Here is a 10,694-nt window from a genome sequence, read left to right as displayed (position 1 = left end):
TTCAACAACACATTAAACAAATTATACACCATGACCAAGTGGGATTCATTCCAGGTATGGAAGGATGGTTCAACATAAGAAAATCAATCAATATAATACACCATATAAACAGATTGAAGGAAAAAAATCACATGATTATATCTATAGATGCAGAAAAAGCATTTGACAAAATACAGCACCCTTTCTTGATAAAAACACTCCAAAAGATTGGAATACAAGGAAATTTTTTGAACATGATAAAGAGTATATATGAAAAACCTACAGCCAATATTGTTTACAATGGAGAAATCCTAAAATCCTTCCCTCTAAAGTCAGGAACAAGACAAGGATGCCCATTATCTCCCCTTCTATTTAACATTGTCTTAGAAGTACTTGCTCGAGCACTGAGGCAAGAATCAGATATAAAAGGCATTCAAATTGGAAAGGAAGAAGTCAAAATTTCATTATTTGCAGATGACATGATCCTATACATAGAAAACCCTGAGAGATCTACAACAAAGCTTCTAGAACTCATAAATAAGTTTAGTAAAGTTGCAGGTTATAAGATCAATGTGCAAAAATCAGTAGCATTTTTGTACACCAATAATGAGCAAGATCAGGAGGAAATCAAGAAACAAGTACCATTTACAATAGTAAATAAAAAATCAAATATTTAGGGATAAACTTAAGTAAAGATGTAAAAAACTTATACACTGAGAACTATACAAGACTGTTCAAGGAAATCAAAGAAGACCTAAATAAATGGAAGAATATTCCTTGTTCATGGATAGGAAGACTAAATATTATTAAGATGTCTATCCTACCAAAACTGATATACACATTCAATGCAATCCCAATAAAAATCAACACAGCCTTCTTTAAGGAACTAGAAAAACTAACTATGAAATTTATTTGGAAAGGAAAGAAGCCCCGAATAGCCAAAGACATATTGAAAAAGAAAAACAAAATTGGAGGAATCACACTACCTGACTTCAAAACATACTACAAAGCTACAGTAGTGAAAACAGCATGGTATTGGCATAAGGAGAGACACACAGACCAATGGAATCGAATTCAAAGTTCTGATATAGAACCTCATATATATAGCCATATAATATTCGATAAAGCCACCAAACCCTCTCAACTGGGAGAGAATGGCCTATTCAACAAATGGTGCCTGGAGAACTGGATAGCCATATGTAGAAGAATGAAAGAGGATTACCATCTCACACCTTATACAAAGATCAACTCAAGATGGATCAAAGACCTAAATATAAGAGCCAAGACCATAAAGACCTTGGAAAGCAGTGTAAGAAAACATCTACAGGACCTTGTAATAGGAAATGGCTTCATGAATATCACACCAAAAGCACGAGCAGCAAAAGAACAAATAGATAAATGGGACTTCCTCAAAATTAAAGCCTTCTGCACCTCAAAGGAGTTTGTCAAGAAAGTAAAAAGGGAACCCACACAATGGGAGAAAATATTTGGCAACCATATATCTGATAAGAGACTTATAACTTGCATATATAAAGAACTCCTATATCTTGAAAATAAAAAGATAAACAACCCATTTAAAAACTGGGAAAGAGATTTAAACAGACACTTCTCCATAGAAGAAATACAAATGGCTAAAAAGCACATGAAAAAATGCTCCATATCTCTAGCTATCAGGGAAATGCAAATCAAAACTACAATGAGATACCATCTTACTCCCATAAGATTGGCAGCTATGAAAAAAAACAGAAGAATACAAATGCTGGAGAGGATGTGAAGAAATGGGAACACTCATCCACTGCTGGTGGGAATGCAGAAGGATCCAACCATTCTGGAGGACAGTTTGGCGGTTTCTCAAAAAACTAGCCATAGATTTGCCATATGACCCAGCAATACCACTGCTGGGTATATACCCAGCAGAACTGAAAACAAGGACACAAACCGATATATGTACACCAATGTTCATAGCAGCATTGTTCACTATCGCCAAAAGTTGGAATCAACCCAAATGCCCATCAACAGATGAGTGGATCAGTAAAATGTGGTATATACATACAATGGAATACTACTCGGCTGTAAGAAAAATACACTTCAAACACACGTGATAACATGGATGAATCTTGAGAACCTTATGTTGAGTGAAGCAACCCAGGCATTGAAGGACAAATACTACATGACCTCAATTATATGAAATAAGCAAGCTGCCTCAGAGAGCTAGAGACTGGAAGATAGGCTTACAGGAAATCGGGGGTGGAGGAAGGATATGAGCCAACGTCTGCATGGGTGGAATCTATGATGAGCTGGCGGTAAGTATGAGCACAAAGAAGAGATAAAATGGGGGCAAGGGGTTGCTTTGGGTGGGGCTTTGTGGGTTTGAGGGGGGCTGGGGCTGGGTGGATGGGTAATATTGCCCAAAAATTGGGGGGAGAGAGGGGCAACATATGAACATAGGAGAGTGTCAGGTGTTGGTTGAGAGTAAAATGCTGAGAAAATCATATCAAAATATAATTAGGAGGGTTACCTGTTTCGGATGCTCAGAGGGGATGGTCTCATGCGGGACGGACTCCTGGGGAATGTCTGAATGCTCCTTTTGCCAGGGTGGGTTGTACCATTGGGTAGAGACCCAAGTAGTGAGAGTGGGGGGGACCCACATCCTGGGGAGGACTAATGCCATCAAATAGAGGGAACTGTATCTCTTGAGAGAAAGGGTGGCTCCCAGGGCATTAGGGCAGTTGAGCAAGTCAGGCCCTTAACACTGCTGCAAGTATCTCTGGACGTGGCTCCTCGGGAAATGGAGATTGGCTGTCACTGTGGGCCCCAAGGGGAGGGGAAAATGGATGTTGAATCGATGGAGCCAAGGTAAATGTAGGGATAAGACAGGAGTTTCACGAGAGTACACAAGGATGGATATAAAACATGTAATATTACACCATAAACATATAGGGGATGACAGACTAATAATGTAAATCATAATGTAAAACATAGGATAACTAAAAATTTAGAAAACTGTATATCCTAAAATATGGGCCACAATGTAAGCACAGATGTCACCTTGTTTGAAAGCTATTGTCTCAGAGTCTGTACATTAGTTTAAGTAAATATGATATGAATAAGTTATAAGAATATCACTGTGGAAGGGAAAAGGTTTTATGGTGGATGTGTGGGAGTACTGTATATTGTATATATGAATTACTGTGATCTAGGGCTCTTGTGAAAAGAAGTTCAATAAGTAGGAAAAAAGAAAAGAAAAAGATAGGATGTAGAATTTTCCCAAATCAATACGTATTCTATATCTAACCTTTAAACCCATCGCTATATTCCATTTTACTAGTAAGGGATCCTGACATTATATTGGGCTTCACTTTTCAGGAAGTTTTGGATCACAGAGTGGTTCAACAATGGCAGTGGAGGAACACTGGTATAGGATGTTATTGACAGGTTTATATATGGTTGACAGGGAGTTATACAGGGCATATGTCCAGGGTGCTTGGTAATGTTTGGATATACTCATAGTGGAGACAATTAAAAGCTACAGCTGGGGGGGGTACTGCATTCCTGGCCGGGGACGCTCTGTCGTGGTCCCTAGAGGAGCAGCGGCAGTCCCCCAGGTGCAATGGTAAGGACCAGGAAGGAATGAGGGTCCAACAGTGAGCCCCTGATACTAATGACTCTGCTTTTGAGCCTATATGCCTGAAATAAGAACAAGGCCTAGAGCAGCACTATGCCTAGGAGTTTCCTCCTGACAGCCTTCATGTTACTCAAATGTGGCCAGTCTCAAAGCCAAACTCAGCATGTAAATGCAATGCCTTCCCCCCAGCGTGGGACATGACACCCGGGGATGAGCCTCCCTGGCACCAAGGGATCACTGCCAAGTACCAACTGATGATGCAACTAGAAAATGACCTTGAATTAAATGTTCAACATGGACCAGCAGAATATCCCTGTCTACATATAATATCAGGAGCTAAAAATGCTGTTTGACCTAAATTAAGGGGGAAATGGAAAGGACAAATGAGTTTATATGGCTATGAGTCTCTAAAAAAGAGTCTGGAGGATGTCAGAAGGATTGCCCTTATGCACACCTGAGCAGAGTCTCAGAGACAGATAAAGTAAATACAACCCCAGGTACTGGTTTTTTTTAAGGCTAAAGAGACCCACAGGTTCTATCTGGTCATGGCAGATGGGGTTCACTGCCATGTCAGTTGGCCCTTCTTTGGAGCTGGTGTTTCTGCGTGATGGAGCTGGACACAGATGGGATCTCTTTTCACAAGGCTTTCATGCTACTTTACTGGAATTGTAGTTGGTGCTGGGGTTTAAGATATATCTAGGGGATTTGAATCTCTGGACTGACAATATGATAGCCAGGCCCTGAGCCTCAACAGACTTCAGCTCCTACACTCTGATTTATTGGACGTACTCCACTCAGCTAACATGGAGTTGAAGAATGTCAACCACCACACCATGGAGCCTAGAGTGCCTACAACTGAGAGCAGGAGGATTGCATCCAGTATCCATGTGGAATCTAAGCCTCCTCTTAACATCGATGTGCAATGGACACAACCAGTCCAAGGTCCACAGAGAAAATGTGGCATTGGTGTGGGAAAAGTGGCCATGGTGGCTGCTGGGTGCGGGGAATGGGAGGAAGAGATGAGATGTGGAGGCGTTTTCGGGATTTGGAGTTGTCCTGGGTGGTGCTTCAGGGACAATTACTGGACATTGTAGATCCTCCCAGGGCCCACTGGATGGAACTTGGGAGAGTATGGGCTATGATGTGGACCACTGACCATGAGGTGCAGCGATGCCCAGAGATATACTTACCAATTGCAATGGATATGTCATGATGATGGGAGAGAGTGTTGCTGGGGGGGGGGGAAGTGGTGGGGTGGTGGTGGTGGGGTTGAATGGGACTTCATATTTTTTAAATGTAATATTTTTACAGAATGAATTAAAAAAAGAATATAATAAAAAAAGAAATCATAAAAATACAAAGGAATAAGAATAAAAATGGTGGAACAAAAAAATGAAACAAAAAGTAGGAAAAAAATAGATAAAATTAAGTCTGGAAAGGTGAGAAGGCGAGAGAGAGAGACAGAGAGACACACACACAGAGAAACAAAAAAACGAGACCAAACAAGAAGAGGGGGAATGAAAGAATAGGAACAGAAGATGAGAAAAGTGAAGAAAAGAAATTAAGTAAAAAAAATAAGTGAAGGAAAAAAGGAAACAAAGGAAAAAGACAACAAACAAAGAACAAATAAGAATACAACCTAGGAAATATAGTATTCCCTCTTAGGCCCCTAGGGACATCTCAGGATGCTGGAGATTATCAGTCAATCACCCTGCAGCCTGCCCTCCACAAGTGAGGTACCCAGTTTTAGTAAATAAAATGAATAATAATAAAAAAAAAAAGTAAATAAAAATAAGATAAAAAACTTAAAAAAAAAAAACTCTGTCTGTATTTCCTTTTCATTAGGTGGCAGCTGTGTGCCTGATAACTTGGTAGATCACTGGATCCTTTCATTTTGGAGGTTTTGGGAATTGAATAAGGGACCTCAGAAATTCAAGCTCTACTGAGCTATGCCCTCTCCACATGTTAAGTAGGCTTCTGAAAGGTTATCTGGTTCTTCCTGGCCCCATTCTCTCATGTGAGTTAAACTTCTAACAGTTTGCTGGAGCTGGGCTGGTTAGGTGCCTTCTTTTCCCCCTCACTAACTTAGTTTCTCTCTCCCCCAGAGCCATTGGGTGAACAGCCTGCCTGATCAGATCTCCTCTCCCCTCTCCTTGGGGCTGCTTCAATGCTGGTTGGCATCGTTTTTGAGATTCAAAGGGGGCTTAGCTGACCAAACTCACTGAAAAAGTCCTACTTTCTACCCTCCACCAGACCCCTCTTCCTCATATGGAACTTTATTTCCTACTCAGTTGGCTGCAGTGAGCCAGGGGTTTTACTGAGGTTATTTGCCTTGAGCGTGGGGTATATGTGCTATTCCCAGCTACAGGGCAAGTGGTTTTCCTTTGGCCTCTTTGTCTCTGTCCCTCTCCTCCTGGATGATGCACAGCACTCTCCTGTTCTGCAGATCCCCAAAGGTAGCATTTTGTCCTTCCTCCATTGTTTTTTGTGAGTTGAGGTCTGCCTACCTACTTCGATGCCATCTTCCTGGAAGTCAGAGAATTGTACTTCTTTATGTATCATAAATCATTTGTCTAGTGTCCTTTCTTTCATCCTGCAGAACTCTCTTTAATATCTCTTGTAGGGCTGGTCTACTATTGACGAACTTCCTCAGTCTGAGGCAGCTTAGTATAGTGAAAGGGGGAAGTTGGGCTGGACCAGCAGACAACATGACTGATAGACAATGTGGCTGACAGACCACAGGTCAGACATGCGAGACCCCATCTGGAAACATCCTGAGAAGAAGGCTGCTGGAAATATACTGTGAGATCCTGGTCATGAGAATCTCATTTGGAATGAGAGGGAAAGCCCCAGATATCCTCAAAAGGCCTCACCATTGTCCCCCTGAGAAATGACAGGTGCGGCAACCAATCAGAACAGCAAACAGGCTTTTAAAAGCCCTGATCTGGGGCCTCACCCACATAACTCACCCTGCAGTAGGCCCACGGTCCATGCCTCAGACTATGTACTTTTCTCATTTTCTTTCTTAATAAACTCTTTACTCCCTTGCCCACGCTATGGTGTGTCCTTAAATTTTTTTTTTTTTTATGAGTGATAAGCCAAGAACCTAAGAAGCCCAGAAACCAGAGCCATCTGGTAACAAGATCATTAAATATGTCCTCTTACTGCCTTCTTTTCTCCATGTCTTCTGAGGAGAAATCAGCATTTAATCTGCTTTTTTCTTTTTTTTTTTTTCTTTTCGATACTGGGGCTGAGAATTGAACCCAGGACCTTGTATGTGGGAAGCTGGTGCTCAATCACTGAGCCACATTAACTCCCCTTTTTCTTGTTTTTTTGTTTGTTTGTTTGTTTGTTTTTAGGAGGCCCTGGGGATTGACCCCAAGACCTCCCATATGGGAAGCAGATGTTCAACTGCTTGAGCCACATCCACTCCCTTGGCATTTGATCTTATTGAGGCTCCCTTGTATGTGGCATGTTGTGTCTCTCTTGTGGTTTTCAGAATTCTCTTTATCTTTGGCATTCAACAGTTTAGTTATAATATGGTGCAGTATGGATCTATTTGGGTTTATTCTGTTTGGAGTTAGTGGAGCATCTTGGAGGTATATATTTATCTTTCATTAGATTTAGGAAGTTTTCAGCCATTCTTTCTTCTTTTTTTTTTTTAACACACAGAAAATAGAAAGAAGGAAATTCTCTTTACACAGTTGAATAAAAACATCCATTTCTCAATTAAATATACTGGATACATATACATTTTTTAAAAATCATCCTATATGTTACACATTATATTTGGTTCATAGTAATGCAGTCATACAGTATTTTTCCTTTTGTGTCTGGCTTGCTTCACTCACATAAAGTCCTCCAGGTTCATCCATGTTGTCATATGCATTTTACAGCATGGATGCATAATATTCCATCATGTGAATACACCACAGTTTATTTATTCATCTGTTGATGGTCACCTGGGTTTCCAACTTTTGGCAGTCATGAATAATGTTGCTATGAACATCGGTGTGCAGATGTCTGTTCATGTCACTGCTCTTAGTTCTTCAGGGTATATACCCATAGTCGTATTGCCAAACAGTCCTCTACAGTGGCTGTACCATTCTGCATTCCCACCAACAGTGAAAAAGTATTCCTATCTCTCCATATCGTCTTCAACACTTGTAGTTCTCTATCTTTAATAATGGCCATTCAGATAGGTGTGAAATGCTATCTCATTGTAGTTTTGATTTGCACTTCCCTAATCATTAGTGATATTGAACATTTCTTAATGTGGGGTTTTTTGTTTTTTTTTTTTCCATCTGTATTTCTTCTTTGGACAAATATCTATTTAAGTCTTTGCCCGTTTTTAAATTGGGGCATTTGTCTTTTTATTTTTGAGTTGTAACATCTCTTTATATATCCTGGATATTAAGCCTTTATCAGATATGTGATTTCCAAATATTTTCTTCCATTGAGTGGGCGTTGGGTGTAAAGTGCAAGAAACCATCATCTACTACAATGTCTTGAAGATGTTTCCATACATTTTCTTCTAATAGTTTTATATATTTAGGTCTTTGATTCATTTTGAGTTGATTCTTGTATAGGGAGTGAGGTAGGGGTCCTCTTTTATTATTTTGGTTATAGTTACCATTTTCCCCAGCACCATTTGTTGAAGAGACTGTTTTGTCCTATTAACATTAACTTGGTAGGTTTGTCAAAAACCTGGTGACTGTATAGGTGAGGGTTTATTTCTGAATTCTCAGTTCTATTCCACTGATTGATGTATCTATCTTTATGCCAGTACCATGCTGTTTTGACCACTGTAGGTTTGTAATATGTTTCATGGACAGGTAGTGGAATTCCTCCCATGTTGCTCTTCTTTTTCACAATGCTTTTGGCTATTAGGCACACTTGCCCTTCCAAATGAATTTGGTAATTGCCTCATCTAATTCTTTAAAGTAAGCTGTTGGGATTTTTTTTTTCTCACAAATAATACATTTGTCACTTTTAAAAGGCTGAATTTTAAACAGATTCTTGGACTGGTGGCTCATATCCATCACCTCATTCAACTTTAGCACCTATCTCATCTCCAGTTGCTTTTCCAGAGCTACTACCTTCACTGTGAAGCTCCATGAATTTTCTCACTTCAAACTTGGGCTTCTTCAGCATTTTTACTTTTCTAACGAGCACATCTTGGAGAGGTAGATAGATTGGCAAGCCTTTTCTATGTCTTTACCAGTGCTGTCTGGAATAAATTTATTGACCACTTTTTAAAAGTTGTCTGCACCTCTTGGGTCATGATTTCCATTATCTTCTTCAGGATTTGGCAGACCTGTCGATGCTGGGCATATGAGATCTTCTGAATATGATTGTTGCGTTTTTTAGTAAAACCAACACAGAAAAGACAAAGCAAATTACTATCAGTAGTTTTGACATCAAAATGTGCTTCAATCATAGTCTTCCATTTTTTCATCATGGGGCACATTTTTGTCATGGGTAAGATCCATGCCATGGAAGTTGGTTAGGCAGTTTTTGCCCTGTACATCCTCAGTAATTAGCTTGAATTTTCTAAACACAACTTCATCATTCTGTAGATTGGCGCAGCTCACTTCAAAAACATAACACTTAAGGCCATCAGATGCAATTTTGGTTCCTTGAGTCCTTGTAACTAGGGTTTTCCCAGTATTTCTTATATTGAACATTGCTGGTGCTTTCACATCATACCAATCTTTTTTGAAAATGGATTGACCACTTTCTTCTTTGCTCTCTTTTGCCATCTTTCGTAAGGCACTTGTTCTTGCCCACCACCATGGTGCTGCTCAGAGAGCCAAAAGGCACTGTTGGGATTTTGATTGGTATTGTATTGAATGTATAAATTAGTTTGGGTAAGATTGTCATCTTCATGATATTTATTATTCCAATCTGTGAACATGGAATGTCTTTCCATTTGTTAAGGACTTTTAAAATTTCTTTTAGTAGTATTGTGTTGTAGTTTTCTGCATATAGGTTCTGTACTTCTTTGATTAAATTAATTCCTAGGTATTTGATCTTTTTGTTCCTACTTCCTACTGTAAATGAAATTCCCCCCCCCGATTATTTTCTCCTCAGATTGTTCAGTACTAGTGTAGAAAAACATTACTGATTTTTGTGTGTCGATCTTATATCCTGCCACTTTGCTGAACTCATTTATTAGCTCAAGTAGCTTTGTCGTGGATACTCAAGAATTTTCTAAGTACAGGATCATGTCATCTGCAACCAGTGGGAGTTTTACTACCCCTTTTCCTATTTGGATGCCTTTAATTTTTTTCCTTGTCTAATTGCCCTGCCTACAATTTCTAGTACAATATTGAGTACCAGTCATGACAGTTGGCATCCTTGTCTTGTTCCTGATCTTAGAAAGCTTTCAACCTTTCCCCATTGAGTATGAGGTTGGCTGTGGGTTTTTCATATATGCCTTTTATCATATTGAGGAATTTCCCTTCTATTCCTATCCTTTGAAATGTTTTTATCAAGAAAGGATGCTAGATTTTGTTGAATGCCTTTACTGCATCTATTAAAATGATCATGTGTTTTTTTCCCCTTCAGTTTGTTGATGTGGTATATTATGTTGACTGATTTTCTTATGTTGAACCAGACTTGCACAGCAGGAATAAATCTCACTTGGTCACGATGTATAAGTCTTTTACTATGCTGTTGAATTTGATTTTCAAGTATTTTGTTGAGAATTTTTCCATCTGTGTTCATTAGAGAGATTGGTTTGTAATTTTCTTGTAGTAACTTTATCTGGCTTTGGTATTAGGGTGATATTGGCTTCATAAAATGTGTTGGGGATAATTTTCCCTCTTCTTCAATTTTTTGGAAGAGTTTAAATATGATTGGTGTTAATTCTTTTCAAAATGCTTGGTAGAATTCACCTGTGAAACCATCTGGTCCCAGACTTTTCTTTGCTGAGAAATTTTGGTGATGGATTCAATCTCTTTAAATGTGATTTGTTTGTTGAGTCCTTGTATTTCTTGTAGTGTCAGTGTAGGTTGTGCATTTCTAGGAACTTGTGCATTTCATCTAGGTTGTCTAGTTTGTTGACATACAGTTTCTCATAATGTCT

At 39.3% G+C, this 10,694-nt stretch overlaps 1 pseudogene; it reads right to left on the bottom strand.

Moving 5' to 3' along the window:
- Positions 1-8,611: 8,611 nt before the first annotated feature.
- Positions 8,612-9,400, bottom strand: LOC101445764 (small ribosomal subunit protein eS1-like; annotated as a pseudogene).
- Positions 9,401-10,694: the final 1,294 nt, after the last annotated feature.

The sequence above is a fragment of the Dasypus novemcinctus genome, chromosome 18 (assembly GCF_030445035.2).
Source record: "Dasypus novemcinctus isolate mDasNov1 chromosome 18, mDasNov1.1.hap2, whole genome shotgun sequence".
Lineage (NCBI taxonomy): Eukaryota > Metazoa > Chordata > Mammalia > Cingulata > Dasypodidae > Dasypus > Dasypus novemcinctus.
This window is presented reverse-complemented; position numbering and strand designations above follow the sequence as displayed.